The sequence below is a fragment of the Saccostrea cucullata genome, unplaced genomic scaffold (assembly GCF_032062105.1).
Source record: "Saccostrea cucullata isolate Sc308-1 unplaced genomic scaffold, CSIRO_AGI_Scuc_v1 ctg10901, whole genome shotgun sequence".
Classification (NCBI taxonomy): Eukaryota; Metazoa; Mollusca; class Bivalvia; order Ostreida; family Ostreidae; genus Saccostrea; species Saccostrea cuccullata.
The window spans coordinates 1-15159 of record NW_026927650.1 but is presented as its reverse complement, the minus strand read 5'-3'; the positions used below and the strand labels follow the sequence as shown (position 1 = coordinate 15159).

At 34.5% G+C, this 15159-nt stretch overlaps 1 pseudogene; it reads right to left on the bottom strand.

The window, feature by feature from the left end:
• Nucleotides 1–1190: 1190 nt before the first annotated feature.
• On the bottom strand, nucleotides 1191–14741 carry LOC134275110 (guanine nucleotide exchange factor VAV3-like; annotated as a pseudogene).
• Nucleotides 14742–15159: the final 418 nt, after the last annotated feature.

The window sequence follows — 15159 nt, the reverse complement described above, 5'->3', positions numbered from 1 at the left end:
CCAATTTTTTGTAATTTAAGCCCCACCTCTTTTCAGTCCAAAAGAGGAGGTAGGGGAGAAGAGATTCTGAGAAATTAAGATTTTTTTTTCCCCTCTACTTCATATGATCTATGCAAAAACTAGTTCAGTGGTTCAAGGAAAGAACCCAACAGAAAATGTTAAAATGTTAAGACAAAGGACATTGGATGAAAACATATAGCAACTTTACCTTAATGAGTCATCTGATATTAAAACCTGTAATGTTTCCTCTGAAGCGAAATTAAAGAAAAAACTTTTTTATGCTTTCTCATTTGCTACAGTTCAACATTACTAATCACAGCATGTATTAATTCATACATGACCACAAAATCATGAGGAAATCTAGTGTTTTTAAATTTTTATTAACTGAGTTCAAGATAAATAGCAATCTTCTCAACAAATCATCCCAGCTGATCACGATAATGAGCTACAATGATACCTGTCTGACTTAATATACACATACTATGATGGGGCCTGTTTAAAGGGAGAGGGGGTCATTTAAACTTATTCCTAGGTTTATATAGTATATCATACAGCATCCACTGTGAGCAATAATGAAAAGTAAAGAAATATAAATACATAGCGTTATATGTGCTTCAAGTCAGTTATATTAATGTTTTTTCTATTGAAAAAGGCAAGATGTGCAATATGTCAGAAAATTACACTTTATAGATACAGGTTCATTTTTCATTAAATGCAGTGAAGTGGAGAGAGTCAATGCTGGACTCGGTGTTGAAGATTGGTCACATAGTTTACATATATATGGATGTAAATGTAACAAGCTTAATGATGCAGCGAGTTGTCTTTATGTCATGATTTTGGCCTGGATATTAAAATGTCATACTGAAAATTACAAACCTAATCAAAAGGAAAGAAAATAATCCATAGCATTTGTGTAAAGAAGATAGGAATTCTCATTGTTTAACTAATTCAAAACTTCATACACAGGTGTATCATAAATATCAAGGGTTTTAGGGAGATTTTCTCTCTGTTTTCTGAATGAAAGTTTGGCAATATATATATATGCACTTTTTCTGTTGATAAATAAAACATCATTTATTTTAAGATTATGAATACCTTGTTCTGCTTTTTTGTTATAAAATATATTTCAAATAATTTTAAGTATTTTTTAATATTAAGTACAGGTAAAGGATTGCATTTTAAATAGGTCTCCAATTTTCTATGGAATAACATTGAAGTTTGTTTCCTGATAAAGGAACACTGGAGGCAAATAATGCTAGTAGTAGAAAGCTCAGGCTGAAGGAGTGGGGCTATTATATATAATATACTGTTATACATGGTGTATTATGCTGCATGTTGTCCACAATACTGTCAGGGTGATGAGTCAGTGTTAATTAATTGCTATAAATATCACAGAGAACAAGAAACATCCCTAATGGAGACATCACATTATCAATGGAATCTGTGTCAATCTACCATCAAATGAGAATGGCACCTTTCGCAACAAAATATAATGCAAGTACATATATATATGTAAAATCATGGAGAGCAAATCAGGGAATCTTCTCTGGTAGCTCAATGGGGGAGGCAGGACAACGGAGAAATTCTGTGGGACAGAAAATTCCTGTCATCTCTGACTTGCACTTGCTGTATGATGGAAAAGGTTTCCTATTGGCCGATATTGCTTGGTCACATGGTTAACAAAACTGGCAATGCAGTGGTGAGTGGAGGTCTTGCATATGATTATAAGCATTCACTAAGGATCAGTCATCATCCAGCTCTCTTACATACGCTAACGGGAAGTAACCATTCTGGAGGAAAAAAAACCAAAAATCATTAAAACTGTGCACTTTAGATTTTACATCACAAGAATTTTTAAATCAAATATTCTTTAAAAGATTTAATCTATTCTGGCTTATGCTGATTTAAATTTAGATAATACTGAAGAAAAATGAAGAAAATTGGCCAACCTTTCCTGTGACGCAGTGCTCTCCCTTCCACCAGCCTTTATCACTTCCTGTTTTACTGAGGATGGCCACTTTGTCTCCGCGACACAAGGACAGCTGAGACGTAGCAGTGGCCGCGTAATCGTACACCGCTTCTGCGTAGCCCAGAATCCGTGCATCTGAGAAACAGACATTATAAGATTACTTTGGTTAAAAGTCCCAAGATTAGAAAACAAAATAACTTAGATTACTGTACATCACTTAATTTTTCGTGACACCTTATTTTCATAAGATAGTCATTAATGGCTCTTTAAAAGGGAGACAAATTTTCAATAATTGTGATTACTGCTTTTATATTCTCTTTGGGAATACTAATATACATAAGAACTTTAGTTTCAGGTGCACATTGCCTACCGAAATTACTCAAAAAAGAGTTCTCGTGAATAAGAAGTGATTTACAGTAATTCTTTTCTTGACTTACTAGCCCCTCCTCCAGCCTGAGATTTGAAAGGAAATTTTAGAACTGTATCCACCCCGGAAAACTATCTGCTAGTGAGTTATCCGGGATAGAACTCCACTAATTCCTGTAAAAGGATTCACAATCAGAAACAAAGTCAATGATCAAACAGACAAACAGATACATTTTTTGAGAGAATGAAATATTAAAAAATATCAAATAATAAGTTCATTAAGTTCCATTAAATTAATATGGTAGTGTACATCTGCTGTTAGTTTCCTAGGTATGTCTCACCTTCACCGTTTTGAAGTTCTTGTCCATACTTAATCTATAGAATCCCTCTTCATCCTTGCGAACTTTAATATGCTGTACAGAATTATTTCTAAAATCAAATGTGGGAGGCATTAAAATAAACTTTACCTGCATCTTTGTGGGATAGGAGGAGTCTGCATGCAGTCATATGACAGTCATATGACTAGAGTCACATGACAAGATACTAGCTGAGAAACTGGTATAAAGGGTTCATGCTTCTCTCTATACTTGTACTTACACATCTAGCAGTAGACATCAACGATGTGGGTATGAAAGGAAACAGGGACCATCCATAGCAAGACAGACTTCCAGAAACTTTTAGGTTTCATATTGTTTAATTGCTTTTTTTTAATGATAAATGTGTGGTGTGGATTTCGTGTGCTATGGATGCCCCGTTTGATTTTGCCTTCAGAACAAAGACAACCTATAAGGACAGCCTTGAGCATGCCAATATACTCACAGGTAGAGAAGAAAAGAATTTAGTATCAGCTAAATAAGAAAAAGCCTTCTGCATTCTTCTCCACTCTGATGTGACGAACCTGGTTATCATACCTACAATACGAAGGACATGCAGAATAGCTGGATATAACCGTATAGTCACATGCAAGATTCAGAACTATATATATAACATGTTGGAAACTGTTATTTACAATCATGCATAATAACCATCAATACTAAAAGTTTTTTTTCTACATGTCTAATTTAACATTCTAAGTTAAGTGTTTGAAAAGAGCACTTAGTTTTTTTCTTAGGTCACAATCTCTAATCTCAATCTTTGTACAACAAAAAGGTCCTAAATTTGTTAATAATACTTGCAAGCAATAGTCATTTTTCAACATTCCAAACTTGTTTTCACTGAGAGATAAATTTCATTTATAAAATCAAATAAAAATTTTTTTTTAAAGAAAAATACCAACAAAGGCATATAAGAAGAAATAACATGAAATGTCAATCAAAACAAAATATTATCAAATAAATACATCAAATGAAAAATGTGGATATAAACTAATTATTAACATTAATAATTAACATCACTCTGCTATACAGCAAGACAAACAATACAACTGAAAAATATTTCTGCATATCTAAAACAAATAAACTTTATACAGTAATTCTTATGTACAAATTTAAATACAACATTACCATCTATCATCTCCTTCTCTAGAAACATTTTTTTTTCATAATTTATATAAACTAAAAATATCTAAATGTATAAAATTGCCCCCCCCCCCCCCCCCCCGGTACACTCAAATGATGCTAGCCTTTGCCGCTGCATTTCATTTCCGAAATTAAGCATAGCATTTCCGACATTTTTTAATTTCATTTCCAACATTTTTGGTTTTCATTTCCGACATAATTTTGTTTTCATTTCCGGAATTTACCTCTGCGGCAAATCTCTAAGTAAGTGAAAATGGAATTTTAAAAGTATTTATTACAAAATATTAATAAAATAATAATAATAATAAAAAACAAGAGGCCCAAGGGCCTTGAATCCTCTTCTGATAAATTGTACAACCTATCACTTGTATTTGAAGCCTCTAACCCTAAGTATCCTAAGACCAAAGTTGCATCACCTGACAAAGTTTGATTATTCTAAGCCAATAAATACCTAAGATAATTAAAAATAGCCATAAAATGTCGAAAGTAGGTCATCGTGACCTACATTTTAGTCAACATTTTTCAGAGTCCCAAGATGCATCTGCTGACTAAGTTTGATAATTCTAAGCCAATAAATACCTGAGATATTCAAAAGTAGGTCACTGTGACCTACTTTTTGGTCGACATTCTCGGTAAACCCAAGATGCATTAACTGACAAAGTATGATGATTCTAAACCAATAAGTACCGGAGATACTTAAATATAGCCATAAAATGTCAAAAGTAGGTCACTGTGACCTACTTTTTGGTTGTCATTCTTGGAAAACCGAAGATGCATCAACTGACAAAGTTTGATGATTCTAAGCCAATAAGTACTGGAGATACATGTACTTAAATATAGCCGCGAAATGTCAAAAGTAGGTCATCGTGACCTACATTTTGGTTGACATTTTTAGAGTCCCAAGATGCATCTGCTGACCAAGTTTGATAATTCTATGCCAATAAATACCTGAGATATTCAAAAGTAGGTCACCATGACCTACTTTTTTGTTGACATTCTTGGAAAACCGAAGATGCATCAACTAACAAAGTATGATGATTCTAAACCAATAAGTACCGGAAATACTTAAATATAGCCAAAAAATGTCAAAAGTAGGTCACCGTGACCTAATTTTTGGTGGACACTCTCCGAAAACCTAAAATCCATCAACTCACAAAGTTTGATGATTCTAAGCCAATAAATACCTAAGATACTGAAATATAGCCATAAAATGTTGAAAGTAGGTCACCATGACCTAATTTTTGGTCGTCACTCTTCGAAAACCCAAAATGCATAAACTCACAAAGTTTGATGATTCTAAGCCGATAAATACCTAAGATACTTAAATCTAGCCATAAAATGTCAAAAGTAGGTCACCGTGACCTACATTTTGGTCGACATTTTTCAGAGTCCCAAGATGCATCTCCTGACCAAGTTTGATGATCGTAGGTCTGAAGGTAATCAAAATATACCTTTTAAACAATTTGAAAACAATTGCCTGCCAAATTCAAAAAGTAGGTCACAGTGACCTACTTTTTCTTAAATATGTTTTAAGGTCCCAAGATGCAGCAACTTACAAGATTTAATGATTCTAACCCTTTCAGTGCCTGAAATAATGGGATTAAATGTTTTATAAAGGATAAGTCATAAAGTTCAAAAAGTAGGTCACAGTGACCTACTTTTAAGTTGACGTTGTTCAAAGACCCAAGATGCATCAACTGACTAAGTTTGATGACCATAGGCCTAAACGTGTCCAAAATATGCCTTAAAATCAATTTGAAAACAAATGCCCGCAAAATTAAAAAAAGTAGGTCACCGTGACCTACTTTTGAGTTAACATGATGTGAAGTCCTAAGATGCATCAACTTACAAGATTTGATGATCCTAGTCCTTATAGTAAGCAAAATGTAAACATTTTTATTAACGGTAAATTTAGGTCAACTTTAAAGTGACCTTGAGACCACGCCCTTTGCCCCAGGGTCATGCCTCGAACAATTTTTAATCTTCAACATATCCTGATCCTTGTGTGTAAGTTTGGTGAAAATCTGCCTGGTGGTTCTGGAGAAGAAGATTTTTTAGCAACCAGTACTTTTGGTTTTGTTTTCCTAATTATCTCCCCTTGTTTTAGGGTCCCAACCCTTATTTTAGTATAAATGGTAGCCCTTGGGCCAAGGATACCCTGTGACAAATTTGACACTGATTGGCCAAGGGGTTCTTGAGTTATGGCCCATATTCTAAAAAGTTAACGCACACCGCACGACGCACACCGCACAAATGGCCATAGCATTAGCTCTTTGAGCCTTTGGCTCAGAAGAGCTAAAAACATCTACATATATATGCATACATGTAGCACTAAGTCTAGGTAAAAGAATTCAATGAGCATAAACTTTTTCACCACATCTAAAGTGCACTAAATTAAATGTCAGTGACAACACCACACTTATGTCCAAGTCATTGATAGATTTACAAAACTCGGATAATGGATTTCAAAGATTTATTTAAGATTTTTTCTTTAAAATTTTCATAAGTAAAGTATTCAGATCTGTTATTAAAATTACTACATATGTATCTGAAAAATGTCGGAAATCGAAAACAAAAAAATGTCGGAAATGAAAAGTTGATAATTACCAAAATTTCCGGAAATGAAATGCAGCCGCCTTTGCACTGTAGTTATTCACACCATTTTAAAGGGGGCCAACTGGGGTTTCCATTGCATAATTTCATTAATTGGTAGATTGATTTCTTTATTATGTGTGTTGATTCATTATGAACAAAACATTATTAAAAAAATGCTATTAATAAGTTTTTTTTTTAAAGAATTAAAGTATCATTTTTAAAATTTCTCCAGAAATCCTAAAAAATTGTAATATTTAGATGTATTTTATAACACAGGGACATTTTGACATTTCAATTACTGTATAGGGGATAAATTTCACGGGTTGTAATTTTCACGTTTTTCTCTTCTTTGGCACAATCACGGTTTCTTGAATTCACGGAATTTGTATATATTAAAAGTTTCCTCCCTTATCTATACCTATTGAAAACTTATTCACTGTTTCTTGAATTCACGGATTCATTAACACCGTGAATATAGCGAATATTAACACCGCGAGCTATTTTCCCCCTATACAGTACCCAAATAGAAACCAGATGGTGGAATTGTGTGTTTCTTACATAAAATAAAATTTAAAGGTTACAGTCTGAAACCTTTCAGTAAATACAGGCAGATGTATCTGATAATTTAAACTGTGTTTACCGAATACTGAGAGAGTTCCCCTCTCCTGCCTGGGTTCTCGCTGACTCGAATTAAGAATGTCCCGTTTGGCATGTTGCCAAGTCTGCGATTGGCAGTGTCTCTGTCCATTGGACCCACAAACCTAAATACAATAAAGCATAAAATCTTACTATTTCAATGTTATTTTACAGAAATTTACTTTAAAAAAGATTAATTTTATTTGTAACGACAATCGACGTAATGGATAACTTTGATTCCAGTATAATCATACTTAAATATTAAACTTCCCTGGTTCATCACAACATAGAATGGCTGACATACCATTTATAGACATTGAGCTGACTGGACATTCCCATCGCTATCCACATTAACATAGGGAACATTGTTAGCGGGGGAGTGGGGGCGGGGAGGGGATACAATACTGGGCGTTCCATTCTTCATTTTCACATCCAAATACGAGGGTTTTCTGCGGTATTGATGACAATAAAGAGCTGGTTACAAACATGTAGATCACATTCATATATAACAAGCCAATCAACATATACAAGCTCGACCTGCAGTTGACATTCATACGAAATCTCAGCAGCAATTCAATAAATCACAGCTTGGATGCCAACACACACAAATCACTGTCATTCAGAACAAAACTGGGGGTACATAAAGCTCATTCTGTGAGCCTTTTAACGGATTCTCACAGAGAATAACAGGGGAATAGTTGGTTGTTGGATAAGTGTATTTTCAAGTTATGTCTGTAAAATGTTGATTTATACAAATAATTCACATGCTGAAATGGGGGGGGGGGGGGTACTGCTTAAGCTTCATGCTTTCTCAAAAATTTCTATTTGAAAATGACCTACCAAACTGCATTACCATCATATGCTTTATTCTTCTGTTTCAAAAACAAAGTCAGCAAAGTATTTGGGTTACTTTGTTATAAAAAAAGTAATACAGCATAATAATACAAATTCTAACTCCAGACACCGAGTTATTAGATTGACAGATGTTTTATCATTACAGAACATGACATCTTACCCTTGGATTATTTTCCTCTTGCACAAGTTGTGAAGGGAACCAGCCCTCATCTCCATTCAGCAGTCCCTAAAATTGTAAAAAGATGTTACCAATGATACTGATTCTTCAACAGCTTACATATAGCAATTAATGTGTTCTTACTCCATGTTCTGTTAAATTACGTAGAAAGTATCTACAGCCATTTAGTTTCTGAAATTAACTATAGGATCTTTGTTTTACAGGTATCAGTCTCTCTGCTGTAAACACTTACTTTCCACCACTGAGCGTCATTGTTTAGTAGCTTTATCACATCGTCTTTCTGAAAGCTCAAGGCTGGGCGGCTGCCCGGGGCTGGGAGTGCCATTGTAATTACATAGAGCTCGAACCTGCCCTGTAAAGTCACGTATATTTACAATTAAACACTGTAAGTCAATGTGTACAATTAAGACATCTACTGAGGGAATACATGTATATATGAGAGGTTGCATTCCATTCAAAACAAAAAAAGTCTGAATGACGTTAAGTTCAGCATGCTTTTCACAAGACCTCCATCTAAGAAACAACCTGTGAAATCTGGTTACAGACAGACAGAAAAAGTTTTAAGTAATTTGTCATAAAATAATGTATTAACAAAGAGAAGAAAGCATGAGTGATGAATATGGCAAGCTAATGAAGCTGGTGTTTTAATGCAAAGTGTAAAGATAAGAAACTGTAAGAGAATTTGTAGATATGGATGTAAATTTTATATCAATCATTGCAAATGAAAACAAATCAACTGAATAACGTAAAACTTGATATACAATGTGCTGGAAAAGATGATTTAATGACATGCATTCAAAAGCATGAACTTCATACTCAATAAAAAAATATGATTTGGCAAATAAGTTGTTTGGAGAGTTTTATGTAGTACATTGTATTCTTTAAGTTGTTTAGTAAATAAGCATCATAAATACTGTATTATGTTGTGTGATTTTAAATCATTCAGTAAAGTAATTTACATTGATAAATACTTAGAGACACTAACTTCTGTATGATGTAAGAAATCTTAGATCAAAAACTGTCCCAAACTTTGCAAGAAAAGAAGTCAGTGTACCGATTTTCATAAAACTTTTCAGTAAATGAAATAAATCTAACAAAAGTTATATTTTGTTTTAAATGTACCAGTACATGTACTAAAAAATTGACAAATTTAACACTAGGTATTCCTGAAATATGAAAGAAATATTATTTTTTTTAATTTAATCTCTTCCTATCATCCAGTTGTTACACATAATACTAAACAGTTTTCTGTTTCCAGACAATGGTTCCAAATCACAAGAAATAAACAAACTGTACAAACATTAAACTCCTCTAAACCAGGAACATACTGGGGTTTTTCTCAAACCAAACCCTACTAGGACTTTTAACATTTAAAGAAAGCTACATTTGCAGGGAAGATGGAGGGAAGAAACGTGGAAGAAGAACTTACTATGCTGAACATGAGTGGGTGACCTCCCTACAATGTGTAATGGAGTGGATCAAAGTCAAATGTATGAACAATAAATCTCAGTAGAAAGACAAATGTGGAAAATGACAAAAAATGTACAGCTAGCTTGTTATGCAGAATATGAACAATTCTGAAACATTCTATGTTGTAAACATGTGAAGATTTTTCTCATATATCTGTAAAAAATATTCTGAAAGAATGTTACAATCAACAAGAAAAATATTATTGGTAACATCATAATTCCATTTTTAATGACAATGAATAATCTATAAATAATCTACAGTAATATACAAGAAAATAAAAAAAATTTTTACATTTGATGCAGTAGAGTTATTGCAATATTCTTGAAATATAAATATTTTTTTAATTCTTAAATATTCATGAAGTGAAAAATACTGTCCATGAAATCATGCTTTATAATTAGGAGGGTGTCAAGTTTATCTATAAAGAAAAGCTGTATTGCTTTGGTATACATGTACATAGAGACAAAGATCTCAATCTTCTCCTGAGGCTGATAAACCAGATCAAAAGGAAACAAGAAATTTAATTCCTACAGAAAAAAATTCATTCACCAAACATTCTACAGTTTATGTTCATATCATGCACCAATATCTGCATTAAGCCCTCTATCAAAACAGAAATGTAGAACTTAATGAACATAGTATCTTAGTGACATGCAGTAACAGACACAGTCTCCCTAAACTGAGTACAAACAAGCCATTTTGAATGAACCAGAGAGATTCTGAAAAAGACATAAAAATCACATTCCCAGAACTTCTTATATGATCATGCATTCAGTCATGCAATAAATTGACTTACGTTCACAAATAATACTAGTGGTTCGTCTACTCTCAAAGCGTGATATTGAACTACTTTCCCTGATCGATAGCGATCTACGGCGTTCATGAACCACATCCAAAGTTCTAAATGTTTCTGCACAAACCAAGCATAATGAATTGTTCTAGCATAGAAATAAGGACTACAATGACAAGTTTATGCTCAATTTTGCAGTGTGTGTACATTGTACATAGGAGAAGCTTGGATAAAATGCGTAATAGATGTTTAGGTAAGATAATATGAATTGGCAATCTAGATGTTTTTTTTTAAATCATGTGCAGGATTTGCCCTTTGAGTGTTTCTTTGTAATATGTAACATATCCTGAGGGAAAACTCATGTCCTGTGTGTAGCATGCTTGCAAGTGATAACACTCAACAACAATAAAGATTGGGGGAGAAACCATCATAGTGCTTAACTTACCTATCACTCGAGCTGGAATGGGTGGCACTGAAAAATAAAAACAGAATATTATATACTGTAAATCACTTTTTATTCGCGAGAACTTTAATTTACGCGAGACAGTATGCTCGCGAAAATTTGATACTCGCGTATAATAGTATTCCTTAAGATTATATAGAGCAATAACCACAATTCGTGAAAATTTTGTCTCGCTTATCAAGAGTCAATGATTATCTCGCGAAAATAAGGTGTCGCGAAAATTTAGTGATCTACAGTACATCAAAATCAACTCAAACTAGTTTTATTAGTTATGGGGTCAGTTAGAGATGTTCTCCAAATCGTTCTTAAGTCCCTTTTTTGGTGTCTTATTTCCTGTAAGATTCATTAATAAGGCAATAAAATATACATGTAATCATTATGGTCAATTAACATACGTAAAATCATATTGTTTTGTGAAAGCAAATTTTGAGGTATTGATATGTGGGGATTTGATTTTGTGATAGGAGAAGTGTTGAGTAGTAATGCATATTAAATTTGATATTTTGCGATGGTCATGAATTCTATACTCCATACTTCTAAAACAACAAAATTGAACCCCCATGAAAATTAGTATCTTACCTCTACTGCCTGTATTTGGAGGTTTGCCAATACATTCCTTATGCACAGCAATATCACTTCCTGGGTCTGAAAACACAAACAATACTTATGAGGTAAACTATGACAATTCTGCTACATGTACTGCTGGTAGATTGTTTAATTAGAAAGATTATTTTCCTTGAATTGAATAATGATAATTCATGATATCTTATTAAATCAATTATTAAAGATCTATCTTCATCACAGGGATCATTGGGATATGAAAAAACTTTTAATCTTAAACTCTTGACAAAACAAAGAAATCATACCTGTACACTTGTAACCCTGGAAAAACACACCTCTGAAAAAAGTGATCAAAAATATACATATAAAACAGACATAAGTCATTAAAAGTAAACATTACAAAAGCCTTTTGTCCCTATTAATTCCAGTATACAGCTTTATGATTATTATTTAAAATAATAACTGTTTTGACCAGTTATGAATAGCTCTTAGACAAATTGTATAGAGATCTAAGTATACGGTTAATTTGCTGTCTAGGATTCTTACCTCAGAAGTTTATGACACACACTACATTCCGTAGGCTTATCAAACGTGTGCATCACATAATTTATCCCTTGTGGAGGGGAAGCATTCTCTCTGAAATTGGAAGAAATTGTTCACATATTTCTGAACAATTTGAATTTTCCACAACTTTCTTTGATACAAGAGCAAAAGAAAAGGGAATTTTCTTAGGGGAAATCTTTTTCCTAGTTAACATGCCAAAGGCAAATAAAATGAAATGTGATAAATCTCAAAAATCTGTAAACAGGGCAAAAATCATGGACCCTGGATATTTCAGAGGTGGGATCAGTGCCAAGGAGGATTAAGCTTCCCCCATTGACCGGTCACAACAGCCATGAGCCATATGTAATGATCAGGTACACAGAACATCTCTTAGTTGAATTCAGTATAAAAACAAAGGCTTATCAAATGGTATGAAACATCAGCCAAAATATGTCCCAATGATGGGGCATACATGTACAGTGGACCCTCATTTATCTGGACGCTTTGGTTCCCAGTCAATTTGTCCGGATATGTGAAGCATCCGGATATCTGAATTACCAGTTAAACAAGACAAAATAGCATTTAAAAATCCAGATATCTGGCGTCCGGATATCTGAAGGTACACTGTATTTGCTAAAGAGGTCATTTATTTTGCCAAACAATAATCTAATCAATGATTAATTAGCATTTAAAAGTGCTCTAAATACTTTATTAATAAAAAAATCAAATCCATAATTAAACAAGAGATACATGTAATAACATGTTACTATCTTTTTAGTTTTAATTTACCTGCAGCAAGCACAATTTGCATTTTATTAAGGTACTTGGACACAAGATTTGAAGTTAATATTTTCTTTATAATATTACGACATATATTTTAAAAGCATTTCACACAAAAATTAAATTAAATCTGTGTCCAAGTACCTTTGAAGAAGTTTAATAGCTGGTGCCGCTACCTTTGAATTGCATCATTTTACATAATTTGTAAATAATTATGTTTTCATTAACAGATATTTAAAAAAGAGGGGATCTAGAAAATGGTTAATTTCTTGACACATTACTATTATCCAGATCTCAAACTTAAACCATACTTTTAGTATTAATGAATCAAAATGTTGAGATATAAACTGCACCTAAAAACAATCTGCTGATTTTTTTAAAGATAAGTGGTCTTTAAATACATACAATGCCAGTTTTATTGCATCGATCCATTTAGCCCTTGTGTCCTCTGTTTTGGCAAAGAATGTAAATGCATTTGAGCCATCTTTCTTAGCCATTATAAAAGAACTGGTCCACTACAAAGAAAATTACAAACTCTACCATGATATACAATGTATTCGTTTCAAATTCATTGCAATGACATTCAATTGAAAATGAGCAAGCTCTGTATATCATTATAAAACCCTGATGTTCATTATTTGTAAATGTATAAACTTTAATTGAACTATCCGTTCTGTTTAAATATTTACTCCATTTTTGTATTCATGTTTTTTGTATAAATGCTCAAAGTAGGCCATAGATCACAAATGTCCAAATCAGGAACATATTAACTATGCCCCCCTCCCATCTGTTACATTGTGTTGGATGTGTTCTATGTCCCCCTCCATCTGTTACATTGTGGATGTGTACAATCCCCCCACCTGTTACATTGTGTTGTACACTACCTTCCCCGAGATGCTGGGTTTCCCCCACCTGTTACATTGTGTTGTACACTACCTTTTCCCCGCGATGCTGGGTTTCCCCCCACCTGTTACGTTGTGTTGTACATTACCTTTTCCCAGCGACCCTGGGTTTCCCCCCACCTATTACATTGAGTTGTACACTACCTTTTCTCCACGATGCTGGGTTTCCCCCCACCTGTTACATTGTGTTGTACACTACCTTTTCCCCGCAATGCTGGGTTTCCCCCCACCTGTTACATTGTGTTGTACACTACCTTTTCCCCGCGATGCTGGGTTTCCCCCACCTGTTACATTGTGTTGTACACTACCTTTTCCCCGAGATGCTGGGTTTCCCCCACCTGTTACATTGTGTTGTACACTACCATTTCCCCGCGACGCTGGGTTTCCCCCCACCTGTTACACTGTGTTGTACACTACCTTTTCCCTGCGACTCTGGGTGTCCCCCCACCTGTTACATTGTGTTGTACACTACCTTTTCCCTGCGACTCTGGGTTTCCCCCACCTGTTACATTGTGTTGTACACTACTTTTTCCCCGCGATGCTGGGTTTCCCCCCACCTGTTAAACTGTGTTGTACACTACCTTTTCCCTGCGACTCTGGGTTTCCCCCACCTGTTACACTGTGTTGTACACTACCTTTTCCCTGCGACTCTGGGTTTCCCCCCACCTGTTACATTGTGTTGTACACTACCTTTTCCCCGCGATGCTGGGTTTCCCCCCACCTGTTACATTGTGTTGTACACTACCTTTTCCCTGCGACTCTGGGTTTCCCCCACCTGTTACACTGTGTTGTACACTACCTTTTCCCTGCGACTCTGGGTTTCCCCCACCTGTTACATTGTGTTGTACACTACCTTTTTCCCCACGACGCTGGGTTTCCCCCACCTGTTACATTGTGTTGTACACTACCTTTTCCCCGCGATGCTGGGTTTCCCCCCACCTGTTACATTGTGTTGTACGCTACCTTTTCCCCACGACGTTGGGTTTCCCCCCCACCTGTTACGTTGTGTTGTACACTACCTTTTCTCCGCGTCGCTGGGTTTCCCTCTTGCAAACTGCTGATCATGGACTTTATGGCTGCCAGAATGATGGCCTCTTTAAAACTGTAAGATTCCCCCTGTAATACACAAGAAGCAGGGATCAGTATATGGTATTAACATACATTTCTGTGAAGAGATACAGAAATACTTAATGATGATCTTAAATGATTAAACTGTGTTGAAATGCTAACCCATCAGATTCAGCTTAAAAAGAAGTACTATTCTCTCTTCAACTTTGTAGCACGTAAAGCAAGTATCAGAATACATAAATATCTAAAGATGGAATGTGAAACATTGCAATCCATATCATGATACAGTTACAATGTATCATGACATATCATGACACACATCTGCAGTTTTGTAACAATCCTAAATAATTATGCAAGTTTGGTTTGAATACCACATTTGATTAGCCACGAAAAACCTTAATGATGAGTATTCTCAACTCTTCTGAACCTTATAATATAAGGCCAATGCAGCATAGGAACAAATATA